Source organism: Nelumbo lutea, chromosome 4 (genome assembly GCF_056320005.1).
Source record: "Nelumbo lutea isolate HS-2025 chromosome 4, American lotus-T2T, whole genome shotgun sequence".
NCBI classification, from domain to species: domain Eukaryota; kingdom Viridiplantae; phylum Streptophyta; class Magnoliopsida; order Proteales; family Nelumbonaceae; genus Nelumbo; species Nelumbo lutea.
Window position 1 is genome coordinate 65,432,701 of NC_142687.1, and position 23,444 is coordinate 65,456,144.

General features: G+C 41.6%; 1 non-coding gene across 1 annotated transcript; it reads left to right on the forward strand.

The window, feature by feature from the left end:
- Window positions 1-292: 292 nt before the first annotated feature.
- Window positions 293-399, forward strand: LOC148860901 (small nucleolar RNA R71). The gene has a single exon (XR_016095212.1). It is a non-coding gene; the product is annotated as a small nucleolar RNA R71 (small nucleolar RNA).
- Window positions 400-23,444: the final 23,045 nt, after the last annotated feature.

The following is a 23,444-nucleotide window of genomic DNA, read 5'->3' on the forward strand; positions in this document are numbered from 1 at the left end:
AAGAGGCTGCACATGCATGGCAGCTATCTGCATTTCATCTATTTTCTTACTGAGTGCTCCTATTTGTGCAGATAGTGCTGTATAAGTGTCAACATTATGCAAGCCTTGCTGCTTCCTAGTTTGAGTTCTTTCCGAATGCCATTGATAGTTGTTGGCTGCCATTTCCTCAATAAGTGCATGGGCAACCTCAGAAGTTTTATTATTTATGGATCCTCCGGCTGCAGCATCTAATATGGTCTTATTTGAGTCAGTAAGACCATTATAGAAAGTCTGCACTTGCAGCCAAATGGGGAGGCCATGGTGAGGAACTCTCCTTAACAGCTCCTTGTATCGTTCCCATGACTCATATAAAGATTCCCCCTCTTGCTGGAAAAAAGTAGTGATGTCATTCCTCATTTTAGCAGTTTTAGAAGGGGGAAAATATTTAGAGAGAAAACGGCTGGCCATTTCGTCCCATGTGGCTATAGATCCTGCCGGTAATGAGTTCAACCAAGCTTTGGCTTTATCCTTCAAAGAAAATGGGAATAACCTCAGCCGGATGGCATCATCACTTACCCCATTGTGTTTGAAGGTGTCACAGATTTCCAAGAAGTTAGCAATATGGGCATTCGGATCCTCATGAGCCATACCACAAAACTGAACCGTATTTTGTATCATTTGGATTATGGCCGGTTTAATTTCGAAGTTATTGGCAGCAATAGTTGGCCTGATAATGCTGGAGACAGTCCCGGTGAGGGTGGGCTTGGCATAATCCATCATAGTTCTTTGTTCAGCCATTTCTTGTGCTTCTTGTCTGACTTGCCTAGCAGCTCTCAAACAGACACGGAGAGTCCGTTCAATCTCCGGGTCGTAAAGGATCTCTTCCAGTTCAGGTCTGCTTGTCATAAACTGTTAAGGTCAAAGCAATAAAAATGCCAATATTCACAAAAGAAAATAAATAACTAATCCTATCACACTGAAAATGTAAAGTGAATTATTGGAATACAAAAACCTACATCCTATCATGAATAAATGAAGCCGATTATACTAAAAGCAGATTTAAACCAATCATCTTATTCAAGGTTCCTTTATCTACATCCATCGATTGCAACATCTGAATTCAGACCCAATTTAGTTGAGTTCAAATCTACAAGTCTTTGGTATTGTTAGTCTAGAGAAATTAACAAATAATAATTCAGATCCGAGCTGTATATCTCATACACACTCATTGGTATACACTACAATATACATCCATTAAGGTTGGAATCAAATCTGTGATGCTTTAGGGCTGAAATCAGATCTGATCTGAAAAATATATTAAAAGGATCTGAAATAAACTAAAACCAGTCCTGAGTTAGGCTTGGTTTAAGGATTTTAAGCTCTACAATTGAAGCTCAAACCTGTATAGCTGATGCATATCAAACACTTGCTAAGACCTGAAAATTGGGTCTGCAATGTTTGGTATTGCAAGCTATTCGGTCCACACAACTTTTGTAGAAATCTGAAATCAGGTCTGCTAACTGTTGTACTATAGCAGCCCTGCTACAGATCTGAATGCTAACAGAAATACTTGGAAAGTGCTAATTTTTATTAAATATCTGAGGCATAACAATTATTCAATCCAAACATACACCTCCTTAGCTAATGTAGCTTGGTTACAAGTGGATAAAGCAAATGTTCAGTTCACCTAAAATCCAAAATGTGCTCTGTATCAGTTCAGTCCTCAACTATAGTTCAGGTCTGTATCAGTTCAGATCTGAATTTTCTTTTTCATTCTTTGCTATCCAATTACCTTTGGGTTATGTCCGATTTATCATAGGGTGAATTGGGGTGATGATGGCACCCAATTCACCTTAAACTTGTATCAGTTCAGGTCTGAGTTCATCTGAACTCAGATCTGAACTGAGCAGTTCTACAATAGCAGAATTCAGGTCTGAACTCAAGTCTGAGTTCAGATCTGAATTCTCAATTGCCTTACCTTCAGTTATTGCTACCAAATTGTTTTTGGGGAATAGCAGAAGTGCCCTAGGGTGAATTGGGGTGGTGATGACACCCAATATTGCTTCTATAAATCCCTGGCAACGGTGCCAAAAACTTGATGCGTGGCTCATTGTGACACTAGCAAGTGCACTAGCCGTTCAAGTAATAAAGTAGTGAGTGAAGTATCGTTCCCACGAGGATTTAGGAAACAATTACCAATACTAAATTGAGCACTTCTTATCTGATTAACAAATAAATCAAAACTCTAATGAAAGCTAAAAAAATCCTAAACTAAAATCTATCTAAATCATTGGCCCAATTGCCTTCAAATCAGGTTAGAAGAGTAAGCAGTAAATGTCAATCTCAGAATTCAGCAATCTATCAATTTGGATCATTCGAATAAATCATGATTGAGCCTTGGGTTGGTGAATCCCCAAGGTCATGAACAGCCTCTCTCAAGCGCATGTTCATCCTATGCATGAGTGACGGTTCATCTATCTCTAGCAAGAATCTAATCCCCATGCATGCAATTCTTCAAACACTTCTAAGGCATCAATTCAAATCTGAATTGATCACCAACTGAATTGTGCAAGTTATCTCTAACCTTGCACTCAATTCAGTTCTTGAATAGTAGATCTGAATTCCTAGAGTCTCTCTCAAGCACTCTAGGAATTCCAAGCTGTAGATTAATTCGGCCAATCTGAAAATTGCAGATCTGAATTCTCTTTCAAACAATTCAGATCTTGCAATCTCAAATCTGAGAATTCAGATCTGAGTTTTGAAGGTTAGTTGGCCGAATTACTCTACAATAACACCCTTATTCAAGAAACTTCAAGTACAATTCATGACCATTTGAATAAATCAAAAAGAATTAGATTGCTGAACTGAAATTTTACAAGCTGAAATACATCAAGGAAGAATGGAAACAAGGAGAAAGAAGAAAGAAAATATAACAAAGAAACTGAATTCAAATCAAAAGAGAATGAAACTACAAATGATTTATTACAAAAGATCTTTGAATCACAAACCCTCAATTTGAACTCACCTTATTCTTCTAGCTTGCTTGTCTTGAACTTCCTTCAGCCCTTCTTCTTCTTCTTCCTTGCGCCTAGCCTTCTTCTCTTCTCTTCTCTCAAGGTGGCCGAACCTCTAAGAGTGGGAGAGCCTTCCTCTCAAGCAATTGAACACCTCTCCCCCCTCCTAGAGGCCTCCTTATATAGTTTTTCAAGGGGGCTCTTGCCCCTTCTTGAAGTCTCTAGAATTGGGTGTATTACACCCCTCATGAACCTTCTAGAGTGCTCCCTCCTTCTCTTCAAGAAACTTCTAGGAGTTGCCGCCCCTAGCTCCCTTTGGGCTGCTATTTGGGCTACAACTTAACTTGCTTTTGAGCTCATGTGGGCTACACTCTAGGCTGTTATTTGGGCTAAAAATGGGCTGGGCCGAAATTTCCTTCTTGCTAGGCTTCTTCCCTTGGGTTTTCCAAAGAGTTAGCTTGCGCTACTTGGACCGAATGAAACTCCCTTGCTCTCATGGCTGGGCCGGGCTGAACTTGATAAATTTTGGGCTTTCTTTTCTTGCTTTTGCCTTCTTTTTGTTGATTTGGCTCCCCCTGAAATCTTTCTTGCAATCAAGCTAAAATAGGGCAAAATCTAATTAAACCAACATAAAATTTCATGCAAAAACCTCATAAAATATAGATAAATTGAAGGTTCATCAATCTTACACTGCCCGACAAGAGAGGACCTCTCCTTCGGCTGCAAGGAACAGTGTTGCACTCTCCACTTATATGATCCCGGGAATTAAAACCTTTTGCAAACATTTTAGAAACCATAATATATATACTTTTATATCTCATATAAAATATACTTTGCAAAACAAATCTCAACGGTTGAAATCAGCTGCCGGCAGTCTTGGTTTCCAACAGTGAGAATGCATCCCCGATCATTACCTTTGTTCGACAAAGGGGCTGATCCTGTCACTATGATCACCCACTTAGATGAATTCTCGGATTGTCCCAACATACCCAGGTTTTGACCCCCGCTAAGGATCTCACTGACTGGTACATCAAAGACACCCCGATCCGACACCTAGTGCAGTATCATAATCGAGTCTAGGGGTCGGGTGTAACTTTCCAGTTTTGCCCATCAATCTCGAAGGTCCAGGGCAATACTGGAAATCTGGTCCAGTTCAAAGATTCAATTAATCCCACACTGTATGTGCCTGGGATCTCACCCCGGTAGCTGAGACAAGCCACCTCAACCGACTTGATGGCACCACAGTGTCAGCCTTGTCAGAATAGGTCTCCCCAGACCGACCCACTAGCTGTGAACATTCTTAACTAACACGAGTCTCAATAAGTGTCCAGTTTAAGGGTATTACACAGAAACATACCAAGGGAACATGAATCAAAATGCACTTTTATTCATTTACAATAAACTCATAAAGTACATCAATTTTGATTGAAGCTAAGGGCATACAAAACTGTCTAACAGCTCCCACTTGCACTTAGGTCCAATCAGGTACTAGCCAGAGTCCCATGCTTTCCACGTGTTTCATAAACACTTTCTGTGTCAGTGGCTTAGTCAATGGGTCTACCACATTCTCCGCTGATGCTACCTCTGATTATCATCCTCCCGTAGGTCCAGTGTTGTCATACAACAATGGAATGGGTGATGTGCTGAATTCCAAATTCATGAATGAACACCTTCATTCATAAGGCAGCATCACTTACGACAATGTGTTCGGCTTGGGTTGTGGACTATTAATTTGCAACTTAGGACCCCTGTTTGCTGACACTCAGGAAACAACACATGATCCTATCGTGAAAACATATCCAGATGTAGACTTTCTATCATCTGGGTCTGATTGGAAATCGGCACCTGTAAACCCTTGGATCTTTAGTGAGCTACCGTCGAATACTAAACAAAACTCTTTTGTCCTTCGAAGGTACTTAAGTATGCTTTCACATCAGTCCAATGCTCCTGCCCTGGGTTGGCCTGAAATCTGCTTACTACACTCACTGCCTGAGCTATGTTAGGACGAGTGCACAGCATGGCATACATGATGCTCCCCACGGCAGAGGCATAGGGAACGTCTTTCATGCCATCAATCTCCTCAGAAGTCTTGGGAGACATCTTCTTGGAGAGAGGGACTCCATGCCTGAAAGGAACATTTCCTTTCTTGGAGTTTTCCATGCTGTATCTCTTGACTATTTTGTCAATATAAGCAGATTGGGTTAACCCTATTATCCGCTTCGATCTATCTCTATAGAGTCGAAGACCTAGTATATAGGATGCTTCTCCAAGATCTTTCATGGAGAATTGCTGTGATAACCATACTTTCACCGTAGTTAACATACCTACATCATTCCCAATGAGTAGAATGTCATCTACATACAGAACCAAGAAGGTAACCTTATCTCCACTGTACTTCCTGTAGACACAGGGTTCATCCGAATTCTGCTCGAAGTCAAACGATTTGATGGCAGAGTCAAAACGGATGTTCCAACTTCTAGAAGCTTGCTTAAATCCATAAATGGATCTATTAAGTTTACATACCATGTTTTCCTGACCTACAACGAAGCCTTGCGGCTACTGCATATAGATATCTTCAGTAAGACCTCCATTCAGGAATGCAGTTTTGACATCCATTTGCCAAATCTCATAATCATGGTATGTTGCTATAGCTAGCAGGATCCTAATGGATTTAAGCATGGCCACAGGCGAAAAGGTTTCCTCATAATCGATGCCCTATTTCTGAGTGTAACCTTTCACCACCAGACGAGCCTTAAAGGTCTCAACCTTACCATTGGGGCCCTTCTTCCTCTTGTAAATCCATTTGCAACTGATTGCTTTTACCCCGGAGGGCGGATCTACTAGAGTCTAGACTCCATTGGTCTCCATTGAGTCCATCTCTGCTCTCATGGCCTCCACCCACTTCTGGGAATCTATGTCCAACATAGCTTCCGTGTAAGTCACGGAATCCTCCTCACTAGTCAAGGTTTCCACCAGGTAACTATCCTGGTCATAACCATAACGGACTGGTGGCCTCGATACCCGAGTGGATTTTCTAGGTTGGTCACTACCTGGAACTTGTGGGACATCTCCCCCCGCTCCTGAGCTCTCCTCATCAAGAACAACTTCCTGACGATGGGTGTCTAGGATATAGTCAGTTTCCAAGAATTGCGCATTACGACTGCAGAACACTTTCTGCTCACTTGGGTCATAGAATAGGTAACCTACAGAGCCTTTTGGGTAGCCTACAAATAGGCAACGACTGGTCTTAGATTCCAACTTGTCTGCACTCATTCTTTTAACGTGTGGTGGACAACCCCAAATCTTCAAGTGTCTGACACTTGGTTTCTTTCCGGTCCAAAGTTCATATGGAGTATTCGAAACCGATTTGGTTGGAATCCGATTCAGCACATAAATCGTAGTCTCTAATGCGTAACCCCAAAAGGATGTGGGTAACTCTGAGTGTATGAGAAGCGACCGGACCATATCCAATAAGGTCCTATTCCTCCTCTCCGAAACACCATTAAGTTGTGGTGCAGCAGGAGGAGCTAATTGTGATACTATCCCATTGTCCTTTAAGTAGTCCCTGAATTCGTCAGAGAGATACTCGCCACCTCGATCTGATCGAAGGGCCTTAATTTCTCTCCCTAACTATTTCTCGACCTCTTGTCTGAACTCTTTGAACCTTTCAAAGGATTCAGACTTGTGTCTCACTAGGTACACGTAACCGTATTGTGAAAAATCATTTGTGAAGGTGATGAAATACACGTGTTGGTTTCATGTCCTAACACTCAGGGGACTACATACATCAGTATGTATTAGGTCAAGTGTGCCCGTACATCTTTCAGGCTTACCGTTAAATGGCCGTTTCGTCATCTTGCCTTGTAGGCAAGGCCCACAAGTGGGAAGATCTTCTACAGTTAGAAAATCCAAAGGACCATCCTTTACCAACCTTGTGATTCGGTTATGTTAGTTTCTAGAGAAGGATGTAGAACATAGAGACCGTTCCCTAGTTCCCCGTATGCGATGAATCTGTTGTTTCTTTTAATAGTAATTGTATTACTAAAGAAGATAGAATAACCATCTGCACACAGTTTTGAGACAAAAATCAAATTTCTCCTTAAATTTTGCACATAAAGACAGTCTTTCAGTACAATTGTTCATTCTCTAAAAATTAACTCCACGGTTCCAATGGCCGCGGCTGCAACAGTTGCAGTAGTCTCCAAGTAGAGTATGACTTCTCCTTCACTCAGCCTTCTGCTAACCTTGAACTCCTGCAGTGAGTTACAAGCATGGGTTGAAAACCCGGAGTCAATACACCAGGATGCAGAAGCTACCAACAAATTCTATAACACAAATTTCGAAGTTACCTTTCTTGGATTCCAGGTAGGCAGGACAGTTCCTTTTCCAGTGGCCGGTCTTCTTGCAGAAGTGATAGGCATCCTATGCTTTGTCTTTCTTCTGCTTCTTGCTCTTAACGGCTTTCTTATGAGGCTTCTTTGCCTTCCTCTTTCTCTTGCCTGTCTTGCCAGCTTCAACAAGCATGGCTATAGGCTCATCCTTTCTAATCAGTTCTTCAGCTCTTTGCAACATATTGCTGAGCTCCTGTAAGCTGACATTCAGCTTGTTCATGTTATAATTCATGATGAACGGATTAAAGGAAGGAGGCAAAGAGTTAAGGATAGCATCTATCTGGATTGCAAGGTCCAGCCCGGATCCAAGAGCCTCCAGTTCGTTGATGTATCCCATCATCCGAAGACAATGCTCGTGAACTTGTTGACCCTTGGACATTTGTGCGGTCATGAACTGTTTCAAGACCTTTTGTCGAGTAGAACGATTCTGCTCTTCATACATTATCCTGAGACTGTCCAATATGTCTTTGGCAAGTTTGATCTGATCGAACTGCCTCTGTATCGGGTTGTCTAAGGAGGCAATGATGTAACACCGGGCGAGGGAGTTTTTCTCCTCCCATTCTTGATAGTCTCTCCTTCGGGCCTCAGAAGCCCTATCACCCGGACGCTCTGGGGCAGGATTTTTTGCCACTTTGTCCAGCTTTTCAGAAGCTAGGACCAGCATAAGGTTCCTGTATCAGTCAGCCTAGTTTGGGCCCTTCAACTTGTTGTCATCAAGCAGTTTTGCAAAAGATCCATTTGCCATTTTCTGATAAAAGAGCAAACATCAGTCCACAACCTAATTTGATTCATGTTCATTTCATAGATCTGGATTTTAATCTACGATCCATTTCCATTTATTCGTCTCTGAGATTTCCCTCCTCTCTTAGTGACGGAGACTATGGGTTGTCTCTGGAAATGTGGGAAATCACATAGGGTGCATGGAGCCAACTGTTTCAGCTGCATAACCCCACCACCTTTCTGTGAAGGATCACATCCAGTCATCATATGAGTTTTCCCTTTGGCCTCTGTCAGACAAGGTTCAGAGCCATTTTCAGGTAAACCTTTCTGTCCAGTGAGTGCTTACCCATCATATTCGTGAACGCCAAGGTACCGTGAGAGAGTTCCCATTTTCTGGTGAAGCCCCTCCCACATCGGTCTATGACGCCCCTATCATCTTATGAAACACTCAGACAAGCCCAACAGCAAATGGATAGCCATTTTCTGGTGCGTTTCCTCATTACTGAAGGACCCATCCTCATGCTAATGATGGAAGGCCTTTAGAGAGTTCATCATATGAATCTCCCTATAACATGCACTCATGTTAGCTGGAGGGAACAAAATTACGCCCTAGTTTGATTTAGGTCAAACCAAAGTGGCTCCCATTGACTTTCTTAAAGCCAGATTTCGGTGGGCCTTGAATCGGCTAGGGTTCCGCACGTAACCTCTTGATGAGGTGTGGGGCCCACCACTGAGGGAAGTCATCCAATGACCAAAAGGGACACAATGGCAATGATGTGCATTCAGCCATGGTGTGCACAAGAGCCACTGTTGAATGAGCATGGGCCAAGTACTTATGGCCCATGTACGCAGCACATCACACATCCATACATCACATGCAGGGATAAATTGATCCAATCAATTAATTATCTGTAAGACCCGTTAGAAGCCCGTTAAAATTCCTTAATATTAACCATTAATATTATCTAGGTATATGTGCTGAATTAGGGTTACCCAGTTCGGCCCATATAGCTTTATCCTTTAATATGGGCTTTTGCAGTTTTAACTATTTAAAACTGGGCCTTTACAGGCTGGGCTGAATTAACCATTTAATTAAATATCAATCTTTAGGCCCATTAGTGGGAAATTAGGGCTGACATTCAGCCTTGATTAAACCCTAGAATTGGTCCAAACAGTTTTGAACCAATCTTGGTTCGAATGGGTCTAGTGTTTGATTTTTAATTAAACCCTTAATTCAAGAAAATAATCTGAAATTAAATACTGATAAAAGGAAAAACAAGAATCAGTCAAACAGGGCTGTTCGCACAATCTTTCCTACAAAACAGAGGTCAGATCACAGAATGCAGTTTCACAAACTGCAAATCGCAGATAGCATTTCTCTCATCTGCGAAATCTCCTTCTCTGCGAAATCTCCTTTTCTGCACCGCCAACTTCGATCCAAAATAAAAATAAATAGAAATCCTATTTCTATTAATAATTACATCAGATCGAATACCTATACATTGAGTCTAGAAAATAAAAAAAAATTATTTACAGACCCAAAATGAATCAAGAACTACAAAATCGCAGGTTCCCTGCACAAACCAAGAATTCGATCTCCTCTTGTATGAACAACCCATAAATCAAGAAAATTATAAAGAACAATTCTAAATAATAATCAGATTGATTTAAAATTAATTTCAGATTATTTGCCCATTTGTTTTGGGAACAAATTTCCCAAAAACCAAATCTGCGCAAATTGGGTAGAACGCCTTCTCCCTAATTGCGCAGGTTCAGATCTGAAACAGAATGGTTCAAGATTTGAACCTGGCTGTGATACCACTAAAGGGATGAGAGATCCATCACATGGACGCCCAAAGACTGCGGAATAAGGGGCGAATTTCAAAAATTTTTTCCTCTCCCTTCAACTGGGAATCACATTCCCTATTTAGAAAATCATAGTTTCAAATATAAATATTGAACCTTAAACTGAACCAGATCTGAACCAAAAGGAATGGGAGAGAATAATACCTGATACGGAGAAGTAATGTCTCCCAACGAAGGTGTTCACACCCAAGGAAGGATCCAAAGACTGCTCCACTGAAAATGGCGCAGTGCAGGATGGAGCAGAATCAGCAGTGTTCTTCCCCAAGAACTCTGTCCTTCGCAAGAAACAGTAGGATGGAACGTGAGCACAACTTCCTTTTCAATCCTTTCTCAAAGAACTGATGTCAAGATCCAATCTTGACTTCTCCCACAGCTGGAGATCGAACTGGCAAACAGGGCGACAAGAGCAGGGAGGCGGCAAGAGAGTATTCGCAGGCTGCAGAATTCTCTCTTCTTTATTTCAGCACTAAAGAGGATCTGATGTGTTTCTTATTCTCTCTCAAGGCTGCCGCCCCATCCTTCTTTTTGTTAAAAATAAAAGATCAGCTCCTAATCCCACTAGGAGGTGCTTATCCAAATCATATTTGGATCAGCCTTCTCTTCTAGTGATAAGGATAAACCCTTATCTTATCTGCAGATTAGATTAGCTTTATCCTAATCCCATTAGGAGGTTTCTAGATCTAAATCACATTCAGAACTGGACTCTCTAAGTGGATAGGATTAAGACCCTATCCTATCTGCTAATCCATCTCATAATTCGCCCCTTTAATTAACTAAATAAATAGCCCAGTTCGAAATGGGCTTTAGGCTCATCAAGCTTATGCTCACTTAACCTTCCTAACTGCTGCCCAGTTGGGCTTCCTTGTATGGCATGGGACCCAAGCATTGATCTACACGTCAGCCACATGGGTTCGGCCCAGCCTTTGTTACAAGGCCTGGTCGAATACACTATTATAGACAGTGCACTCCCTGAAACCCATCAAATGGGCTCTATGGGCCCAACACTTACCCTAAGTGGTCTCTGGGCCAAGCCACCTTGTAACACCCAGGGACTGTGGGCAGATGCAAGATTAGCCCATCAGGTATTATGCTCAATGGTCTTACACTTAACCTCTCAGCCCATAATGATCTTGCACTGCCCGACAAGAGAGGACCTCTCCCTCGGCTGCAAGGAACAGTGTTGCACTCTCCAATTATATGGATCTCGTGAATTAAAACCTTTTGCAAACATTTTAGAAACCATAATATATATACTTTTATATCTCATATAAAATATACTTTGCAAAACAAATCTCAACGGTTGAAATCGGTTGTCGGCAGTCTTGGTTTCCATTAGTGAGAGTGCATCCCCGATCATTACCTTTGTCCAACAAAGGGGCTGATCCTGTCACTATGATCACCCACTCAGATGAATTCTCGGATTGTCCCAACATACCCAGGTTTTGACCCCCGCTAAGGATCTCAGTAACTGGTACATCAAAGACACCCCGATCCGACACCTAGTGTAGTATCATAATCGAGTCTAGGGGTTGGGTGTAACTTTCCAGTTTTGCCCATCAATCTCGAAGGTCCAGGGCAATACTGGAAATCTGGTCCAGTTAAAAGATTCAATTAATCCCACACTGTATGTGCCTGGGTCTCACCCCGGTAGCTGAGAAAAGCCACCTCAACCGACTTGATGGCACCATAGTGTCAGCCTTGTCAGGATAGGTCTCCCCAGACCGACCCACTGGCTGTGAACATTCTAAACTAACACGAGTCTCAATAAGTGTCCAGTTTAAGGGTATTGCATAGAAACATACCAAGGGAACATGAATCAAATATGTACTTTTATTCATTTACAATAAACTCATAAAGTACATCAATTTTGATTGAAGCTAAGGGCATACAAAACTGTTTAACAGTCAAAACCTGGACATGTTGGGGCAGTCTGAGAATTCATCTGAGTGAGTGGTCATAGTGACAGGATCAGCCCCTTTGTCGTACAATGGTAATGATCGGGAATGCACTCTCTCTGATGGAAACCAAATTGCCGATAGTTGATTTCAATCGTTGGAATTTTGTTTTGCAAAATTAATATATGTATATGTACGGTTTAAAAATAATTTGCAAAAGGTTTTAATTCCTGGGATCCATGTGAGTGGAGAGTGCGACACTGTTCCTTGCAGCCGAGGGAGAGGTCTTCTCTTGTCAGGAGTTAACTAACTTAATCTGTAGATAGGATTAAGATTAACCCCTATCCAAATACTAATTTGGATTGGGATAACTCCCAAAAATATTGGGAGGTTTCTTAATCAAGAAGAATGTGGAGAAAACCCTAGAAGAAATATCAGATTTCGAACTAGGGGTTTTGAGTAAGCAAGAAACTCATCCTGCGAGTTGAGATCAGATCTCTCACAGACTCTAGAGAGAAGAGACAGTTTTGCCCTCTTCCTCCCTGGACTTCTCCTCCTTCAGCCACCGCCACTACCTGTTGGAAGATTGGATCTTTGCAGCAACAGGAAGTCAAGAAATTAGTTCTTGACAACTGTCTTGCAAGAAAGACAAAAGGATTCGGTGTTCAAGGTTTCCAGAGGGTTCTTGTGAAGAATCTAGTGTGTAGGACGCACCCTGCTGGTTCCGTTCTATCCACAGCTGTGTCATCTTCAGTAGGAGCGGATCTTTGTTTCTTCTTTGAGCGTGAACACCAACTTTGGGAGATATTGTTTCTCCGGATCAGATATAATCCTTCCTGTTTCCTTTTGATTCAGATCTAGTTTAATTTTGGTTCAAGAAGAATCCTTGAATAATGTATTCTAAATTTAGGGAATATGATTCCCAGATTGGAAGAAGGTAGGAAATTTTTTTTTGAAATTCGCCCCCCATTCCGCACCTTTCTTGGCATTCATTAGATGGATCCTACCATTCTTTCAGTGGTATCAGAGCCACTGGTTCGAATCTTGAGCCAAAAGAAAATCAGATCTGACCCTGCACAGATGGACTGAAGATGTTCTGCCAAGATCTGCATAGATTGCTTTCTTTTTTTCAAGAAATGGTTTCTTGTTAAGGGCGATTGATTTGAAATTAATTTTGTTAAATCTAAAATTTATTTAGAGTTGTTCTTTATTTATTTTGATTTAATGGACTGTTCGAACCTGGAGATCGCAGTGTAGTTTTGGTGTAGATGGTCTGCGCACCCTTTTTTATTTATTTTATTCAATTCAGTCTGTAAATATTTTATTTATTTTTCTAGACTGAATATATAGGATTTGATCAAGAATGTAATTAATTAATAGAAATAGGATTTCTGTTTTTTATTTATTTTCTTGATTAAAGAAGAAGGAAGAAGATGGCGGCGCTGGAGATTTGCAGATGGAGAAATTGCCACCTGCGATTTACAGTTTATGAAACTATAACATTTGTGATTAACCTCTATTTTTCAGGTGGTACGAACAGTCCATATTTGATTTGTAATTGTCTAAAATCAAAATTATTAATTTCAGATCTCTCATGAATTAATTCTTGAATTGAAAATCAGTTTTGGACCATTTCGAACTAGATTGGACCAAAACTGTTTGGACCGAATCTGAGATTCGAAAGGGGCTGTTTTTCAGTCCATTTTTCTCACACTTGTTATTCCAAATCTGATGTTCAATTACAGGGATTAATTCGGCCCACCTGTAAAGCCCAGTTTTAAAGGGTTAAAACTGCAAAAGCCCATTATTGTGAGAAAAGCTGTATGGGCCGAACTGCTAACTGCAATTCAGCCCATACACCTAGTAGACATTAATTATTAATGCTTTAAGTTTTTAAATGGGCTATTCGATGGGCTTTACAGTAGTTGATTGATTGGATCAATTCCTCCGTTACATGTGACGTTTGGATGTTTGATGTGCTACGACCATGGGCCATAAGCACTTAGCCCATGTTGACTCGTTAGTGGCTCTTGCGCACACCATGGCTGAATGCACATCATTTCCATAGTGTCCTTTAAGGTCATTGGATGACCCCCTCTCTACTTGGTGGGCCCCACAACCCTGAAAAGGGATGCGTACGGAACCCCTAGCCGATTGAGGCCCACCAGAGATCTGACTTTATTAAAGTCAGTGGGAGCCACTTTGATTTGACCTAAATTAGAACTAGGGCATAATTTTGTTCCCTCCAGCAAATATGAGTGCGTGTGATAGGGAGATCTATATGATGGACTCTCTAAAGGCCTTCTGTCATTAGCACGATGATGGGTCCATCAGTAATGAGGAAATACACCATAAAATTGGGTTATCCATTTGCTGTTGGATTTGTTAGGGTGTTTCATTAGATGATAGGGGCGTCATAGACCGACGTGGGAGGGGCTTCACTAGAAAATGGGAACTCTCGCATGGTACCTTGGCGTAACCTAAATATGATGGGTGTGCACTCACTGGACAGAAAGGTTTACCTGAAAACAGCTCTGAACCTTGTCTGACAGAGGCCAAAGGGAAACTCATCTGATGAGTGGATATGATCCGTCACAAAAAGGTGGTGGGGTTATGCAGTTAAAACAGTTGGCTTCACGCACCTTATGTGATTTCCCACATTTCCAGAGACATTCTGTCATCTCCATCACTAAGAAGGGAGGGAAAATCTTAGAGATGAATAGATGGAAATGGAACATAGATTAAAAGCCATATCTATGTAGGTAACATGAATCAAACTAAGGTTGTGGACTAACATTTTTGCTATTTTATCAGAAAATGGCAAATGGTCAATTTGTAAAGCTTCTAGATGATAACAAGCTTAAGGGCCCAAACTATGCCGGCTGGTACAGAAATCTTATGCTGGTCCTAACTTCTGAAAAGTTAGATAAGGTGGTGAAAAGTCCTGCCCCGGAACGTCCGGGTGATAGGGCTTCCGAGGCCCGTAGGAGGGACTACCAAGATTGGGAGGATAAGAACTCCCTAGCCCACTGCTTTGTCATTGCCTCATTAGACAATTCAATACAGAGGCAGTTCGATCAGATCGAACTAGCAAAGGACATATTGGACAGTCTAAGAACAATGTATGAAGAGCAGAACCGTTCTACTCGATAGAAAGTCCTGAAATTGTTCATGACCGCGCAGATGTCCAAGGGGCAAAATGTTCATGACCATTGTCTTCGGATGATGGGATACATTAATGAACTCGAAGCTCTTGGATCCAGGCTTGATCTTGGCACGCAAGTGGATGCCATACTGAATTCTTTGCCCTCTTCCTTCAATGCATTCACTATGAACTACAATATGAATAAGCTGAATATCAGCGTCCAGGAACTCAGCAATATGTTGTAGAGGGCCGAGGATCTTTTAAAGAAGGATGAGCCTGTGGTTATGCTTGCTGAAGCTAACAAATCGGGCAAGAAAAAGAGAAAGGCAAAGAAGCCCCAGAAGAAAGCTGCCAAACCCAAGAAGCAGAAGAAGAACAAGGCATCTGATGTCTGTCACTTCTGCAAACAGACCGACCACTGGAAGAGGAACTATCCTACCTACCTGGAATCTAAGAAAGGTAACATCGAAACTTGTGTCATAGAAACTAATATGTTAGTTACTTCTATGTTCTGCTGTGTTGACTCCGGGGCTTCAACTCATGCGTGTAACTCATTGCAAGGTTTCAAAGTTAGCAGAAGATTGAGTGATGGCGAAGCAACACTATTCTTGGGAAGGACTGCAAGTGTTGCAGCTGCAACAATAGGAACCGTAGAATTAGTTTTTAGAGAAGGAGTCTTTGTACTTAAAGATTGTCTTTATGTATAGAACTTGAGAAGAAATTTAATTTTTGTTTCTAAACTTTGTGTTGATGGATATACTGTTTATTTTAGTAATATGATTACTGTTAAACGGAATAACAAATTCATCGCATGCGGGGAACTGGGGAGTGGTTTCTATGTTCTACATTCTTCTCTATAAACTAACCTAACCGAAACTATGTTGGTAAAAAATCCCAAGAAAAGGAATCGTGATACAGTTAATCCCACGTGCCTCTAGCATTACCGACTTGGCCATATCGGTGTTGACTGAATCACAAGACTGGTAAAGGATGGTCCTTTGGATTTTCTAACCGTAGAAAATCTTCCCACTTGTGAGCCTTGCCTTCAAGGTAAAATGACTAAGCAGCCATTTGATGGTAAGCCTGAAAGATCTGGAGGCACACTTGACCTAATACATACTGATGTATTTGGTCTCCTGAGTGTTAGGACACGGAATCAACACGTGTACTTCATCACCTTTACAGATGATTTTTCACGATATGGTTACGTGTACCTAATGAGACACAAGTCTGAATCCTTTGAAAAGTTCAAAGAGTTCAGATAGGAAGTCGAGAAACAGTTAGGGAGAGAAGTTAAGGCCCTTCGATCAGATCGAGGTGACGAGTATCTCTCTGACGAATTCAGGGACTACTTAAAGGATAATGGGATAGTGTCACAACTAGCTCCTCCTGCTACACCACAACTCAATGGTGTTTCAGAGAGGAGGAATAGGACCTTGTTGGACATGGTCCGGTCACTTCTCGTATGCTCAGAATTACCCACATCCTTTTGGGGATATGCATTAGAGACTGCTATCTACGTGCTGAATCGGGTTCCAACCAAACTCCATATGAACTATGGACCGGAAGGAAACCAAGAGTGAGACACTTGAAGATTTGGGGTTGTCCTGCACACGTTAAAAGAACAAGTGCTGACAAGTTTGAATCCAAAACCAACCGTTGCCTATTTATAGGGTACCCAAAGGATTCAATGGGTTATCTATTCTATGACCCAAGTGAGCAGAAAGTGTTCTGCAATCGAAACGCCCAATTCGTAGAATCCGAATAGATCATGGACACTCACCATCAGGAAATAGTTCTTGATGAGGAGAGCTCAGGAGTAGTGGGAGATGTCCCACAAGTTCCAGGTAGTGACCAACCTAGAAGGTCCACCCGGGTATCCAGACCACTAGTCCGATATGGTTATGACCAGGATACCTACCTGGTGGAAGCCTTGACTAGTGAAGAGGATCCCGTGACTTATGTGGAAGATATGTTAGACATAGATTCTCAGATGTGGATGGAGGCCATGAGAGCTGAGATGGACTCGATGGAGACCAATGGAGTCTGGACTCTAGTAGATCCGCCTTCCGGGGTAAAAGCAATTGGTTGCAAATGGATCTACAAGAGGAAGAAGGGCCCCGATGGCAGGATTGAGTCCTACAAAGCTCGCTTGGTGGCAAAAGGGTATACTCAGAGAGAAGGCATCGATTATGAGGAAACCTTTTCGCCCGTGGTCATGCTTAAATCCATTAGGATCCTGCTAGCTGTAGCAGCATACCATAACTATGAAATTTGGCAAATGGATGTCGAAACCACGTTCCTGAATGGAGATCTTAGTGAAGATATCTACATGCAGCAGCCACAAGGCTTCATTGCTGCTGGTCAGGAACATATGGTATGTAAAATCAATAGATCCATATATGGACTTAAGCAGGCTTCTAGGAGTTGGAACATCCATTTTGATTCTGCTGTCAAAACATTTGACTTTCAGCAGAATCCGAATGTGCCCTGTTGATGAGACCAAAAAGAACCCTATTTTTATCCTCTAATACTCACTCTTTTATATTTATTTATCACTTAAATGAACTCATTACTCTTGTATTTCGATTTAGGGCAATAAAGAAGGCAATTGGAAGAAAACAGGACAAATCGGGTGATTTTGCACAGTTTCGGCGACAGTCAGTAATCTGGGACTAACTCTCAATTCAGGACACCGAATTGGACAATTCAAGAAGCATTAGAAAGAAGAAAGGAAGGCCCACAACTTTTATGTTTTGGGTTTTGACAGATTCGGCCCGCATCGAGTACGAAAATGAGCCCAAAGTCGGAGCAAGTTCGCAGCCAGGCCCATTTCACAACTTAAGCCCAACTCGCAGAAGTAGCTTGAAGCAGCCCAACTCGAATTCAAGAGTTAAGAGTCCGAATTTCGAATGTAATCTCCAAGGAGAGAGTTTTATCAGATCTAAATTCTTGAATGTAATTCTAGAGAGATAAGAAGATTGAGACTAGAGCATTAGATAAGAGATAGGATAGGATTAGTTCAAGATAAGATCAAAACTCCCTAAGGATAAGATGATCTCCTAGAAGGAGTTGGAAAACAGCCGTCTCCTTTGGCAATATAAAGAGGGGGGCGAACCAGCTCTAGAAATCACTCATTCCAAGATCCAAGAGATCATCAAGAAGACCAAGAAGCAAGAAGGCAGTTCGGCTATGGAGAAGAAGAGCATGGAGATTGCGCTGATCATGAGTAGCTAAGCTTCTTTTTCTGGTTCAAGGGGGGAGGTTCGATTGTGTCATTGTGAGGTTCTGTAGTTACTTTGTTTTCTTTCTTTTTAATTCAAGTATTCATTGGTTCTTGTGCAAATTTTTATTGGATGTTAATGTTAATTAGTCTGACAAACTGAATTAATGTTGATTTTCCTACTGCTATCCATGATTTTGGTGATCCGTAATTGTCACGAATAATGGTACAAGTAGCAATTAGGTTGATATCTTTTTGGGTCAATTGTTCGTGACAGCCTTTGACCAATGTTTTAACATGGTTCAACCTAAAAGAATCGATGGAACAAAATTCAGTAATTGCAGCTATCTCAATTATTGTTATTTTGGTTTAACTGTTTTCACAAATCTTAATGCTATCATTGTTTAACATGGAACGCTATCGTACCCAGTTGAGTAGTGATAAGTGTTGATCGAATGCTGGGTTTGGTCAACTAAATTAGGAAAACACAAGGTTTATTATGGCTATCCTAATAAATCTAAGGTTAAATGCTTGAATTGCAAGAATGCTGAATTGTACCTAGGATCGATGGCCAATCGATTCAACCCGAACCCTTGAATCAAAATTCGGTAAGACTGATTTTCTCTTGTTTGTTTAGTTTGTTATTCTTTTAATTTTAGTTATTTAATTTTTCCACACAATTATTTTATCCATTCGGCTAAGAGATTACTGATTTGCTCCCTGTGGGATTCGACCTAGAACCACTTTTATTGCAAATATTTTATTGTGGGACTAGTACTAATTTTGAGGGCTTCGACAAACCCGCCACCTGTGTTTATAGGATGTCCAATGGGGATAAGATTACCTTTTTGGTATTGTACGTGGACGATATCCTACTCATTGGGAATGATGTAGGAATATTGACTTCGGTCAAGGTATGGCTGTCACATCAGTTTTCCATGAAAGATCTTGGAGAAGCTTCATACATATTAAGTCTTCGACTCTATAGAGATAGATTGAAGCGGATAATTGGATTATCCCAGACTGCTTACATTGACAAAATTGTCAAGAGGTACAGTATGGAAAACTCCAAAAAGGAAATGCTCCTTTCAGACATGGAGTAACTCTCTGCAAGAAGATATCTCCTAAGACTTTTGAGGAGATTGAGGGCATGAGAGACATTCCCTATGCCTCAGCCGTAGGGAGCATCATGTATGCCATGCTGTGCACTTGCCCAGACATAGCTCAGGTAGTGAGTGTGGTAAGCAGATTCCAGGCTAACCCAGGGCAGGAGCATTGGATTGCTGTGAAGAACATACTTAAATACCTTCGAAGGACAAAAGAGTTTTGTCTGGTATTCGATGGTAGTTCACTACAAGTTCTGGGGTATACCGATGCTGATTTCCAGTCGGATCCGGATGATAGAAAGTCTACATCTGGGTATGTTTTCATGATAGGATCGTGTGCTGTTTGCTGGAAAAGCAGCAAATAGGGGTCCACTGTAGACTCCACAGCCAAGGCCGAGTACATTGCCGCAAGTGAAGCTGCCAAGGAAGCCGTGTGGATGAAGTAATTCATACACGAATTGGGAGTGATTCCATCCAGCACATCACCCATCCCGTTGTTGTGTGACAGCAATGGAGTGATTGCCTAGGCTAAAGAACCTCGGGCCCACTCGAAGTCAATGCACATCGAGAGGAAGTACCATGTACTGCGGGAGATCGTTGGTAGAGGGGACCTCCTAATTCAGAAGGTAGCATTAGCAGATAATGTGGCAAACCCATTGACTAAGCCACTGACACAGAAGGTGTTTGAGAAACACATGGAAAGTATGGGACTCCGGCTTGTACCAGATTGGACCTAAGTGCAAGTGTGAGTTGTTAGACAGTCTTGTACGCCCTTAGCTTCAATCGGATTTGATGTACTTTTGTTATTTAGTGGAAATAAATTAAAGTGCATGTTTGATTCATGCTGTTTGGTATAATTCTGTGTAAGACCCTAAAACTGAACACTTATAGAAACTTGTGTTAGTTTTAAATGTTCACAACCATTGGATAAGTCTGGGGAGATTTATCCTGCCAAGGCTGATACTGATGTCCCACCAAATGTTGGGATGGCTTGTTTCGGCCATCAGGGTAAGACCTAAGGCACATGCAGTATGGGATTGCTTGAACCCTTGAACCGGACCAGATTTCTAGTATTGCCCTAGACCTTGGAGACAGATGTGCAAAACTGGAAAGTTACACCTGACCCCTAGACTCGATTATGACACATCACTAGGTGTCGGATCGGGTTGTCTTTGATGTGTCAATCAGTGAGATCCTTAGTGGGGATCGAAACCTGGACATGTTGGGGTAGTCTAAGAATTCATCTGAGTGAGTGGTCATAGTGACAGGATCAACCCCTTTGTCGGACAATGGAAATGATCGGGAATGCACTCTCTCTGACGGAAACCAAACTGCCGGCAGTTGATTTCAATCGTTGGAATTTTGTTTTGCAAAATTAATATATATATGTATATGTACGGATTCAAAAGATTTGCATTAGGTTTTAATTCTCGGGATCCATGTGAGTGGAGAGTGCAACACTGTTCCTTGCAGCCGAGGGAGAGGTCTTCTCTTGTCGGGCAGTGCTTGATTTTTAAGGGCTGAGAGGTTAAGTGTAAGACCATTTAGGATAATACCTGATGGGCTAATCTTGCACCTGCCCACAGTCCCTGGGTTTTTATAAGATGGCTTGGCCCAGGGACCACTTAATGTAAGTGTTGGGCCCATAGGGTCCATATGATGGGCTCAAGGGGTCACAGAGTTTTTTTGTGACTGGGCTGATATGATCACCTATTTATGGGGCGAATCTGAGATTAATGTTAGTAAAAGGATTGGGTCTTTAACCTTATCAACTCTAAGAGACCAAATTCAAATTAGATTTGAATCTGGTAACCTTTTGATAAGATCAGGAGTTAACTAACTTAATCTGCAGATAGGATTAAGATTAACCCCTATCCAAATACTGATTTGGATTAGGATAACTGTTAGACAATTTTGTATGCCCTTAGCTTCAATCAAAATGATGTACTTTATGAGTTTATTGTAAATGAATAAAAGTGCATATTTGATTCATGTTCCCTTGGTATGTTTTTGTGTAATACCTTTAAACTGGACACTTAATGAGACTCGTGTTAGTTTAGAATGTTCACGGCCAGTGGGCCGGTTTGGGGAGACCTATCCAGACAAGGCTGACACTGTGGTGCCACCAAGTCGGTTGGGGATGCTTGTCTCAGCTACTAGAGTGAGTCCCTAGGCACATACAGTGTGGGATTAACTGAATCTTTGAACTGGACCAGATTTCCAGTATTGCCCTGGACCTTCGAGATTGATGGGCAAAACTGGAAAGTTACACCCCACCCCTAGACTCGATTATGATACTGCACTAGGTGTCGGATTGAGCTGTCTTTGATGTACCAACCAGTGAGATCATTAGCGGGGGTCAAAACCTGGGTATGTTGGGACAGTCTGAGAATTCATCTGAGTGGTTGATCATAGTGATAGGATCAGCCCCTTTGTTAGACAAAGGTAATGATCGGGGATGCACTCTCACTAATGGAAACCTAGACTGTTGGCACCCGATTTCAATCGTTGAAATTTATTTTGCAAAATATATTTTATATGAGATATAAAAGTATATAAATTATGGTTTCAAAATGATTTGCAAAAGGTTTTAACTCCCAGGATCCATACTTAAGAGAGTGTAACACTGTTCCTTGCAGCCGAGGGTGAGGTCCTCTCTTGTCGGGCAGTGTATGATCATTATGGGCTGAGAGGTTAAGTGTAAGGCCAATGAGGATAATACCTGATGGGCTAATCTTGCATCTGCCCACCGTCCCTGGGTGTTACCAGGTGGTTTGGCCCAGGGAACACTTAGGGTAAGTGTTGGGCCCATAGAACCCATCTGATGGGTTTCAGGGGGTGCACTATCCATAATAGTGTATTCGGCCAGGCCTTGTAACAAAGGCTGGGCTGAACCCATGTGGCTGATGTGTAGATCAATGTTTGGGTCCCACGCCATACAAGGAAGTCCAAATAGGCAGCAATTTGGAAGGATTAATGAATACATAACCCTAAATGAGCCTTAAGCCCATTTCGAACTGGACTAATTTGATTAGTCTTTAAGGGGCGAATTCTGAGATAAGATCAGCTGATAGGATTGGGCCCACATCCTATCCACTCAGAGAGTCCAAGATCTAAACGAGATTTAGATTTGGAAACTTCCTAATTAGATTAGGATTTGGCTGATCTAATCTACAAATAAGATAAGGATTACCCCTTATCTTAAAGAGACTTCTAATCCAGATATGATTTGGGTTAGCAACTCCTAATGGGATTAGGAGCTGATCCCTTTAAGTCTATAAAAGGAAGAGGGGGCGGCAGCCTTTAGACACATCCAACAGACTCGAGTCCTGTCTTCAGAGCTGAGATCACAAAGGAGAGAATTCTGCACCCTGCAAATTCTCTCTAGCCGCCTCCTTCCTGCAGTCGCTGCCTATAGCAGTTCAATCTCCATTGTTTGGGAGAAATCAAGATTGGATCTTGATTCCAATCTTTTGGATAAAAGATTGGTAGGAGTTGTATTCACAAGCCATCCAGGTGATTCTTGGGAAGAATCAATCTCTTAGGAAGGACACTGCTGATTTTGCTCCACCTTGCACTGCGCCATCTTCAGTGGGAGCAGATTTTGGTTTCTACCTTGGGCGTGAACACCTCCATTGAGAGATATTATTTCTCTGTATCAGGTATTATCTCTCTCTCTTCCTTTTGGTTCAGATCTGGTTCAGTTTATAGTTCAAGAATGATCCTTGAAAATATGATTTTCTAAATAGGGAATTCGATTTCCAGTTGAAGGGAAAGAAAAATTTTTGAAATTCGCCCCTTTATTCCGCAATCTTGGGTGTCCATATGATGGATTTCCTATCCCTTCAGAGGTATAGGCCATGGTTCAAATCTTGAACCATTCTGTTTCAGATCTGAACCTGCGCAAATAGGGAGAAGGCGTTCTACCCAATTTGCACAGATATGGGTTTTGGGAAATTTGTTCCCAAGACAGATGGGCAAATAATCTGAAATTAATTTTAAATAAATCTGATTATTAGTTAGAATAGTTCTTTATAATTTTCTTGATTTATGGGCTGTTCATACAAGAGGACATCGAAATCTTGGTTTGCACAGGGAGAATCGC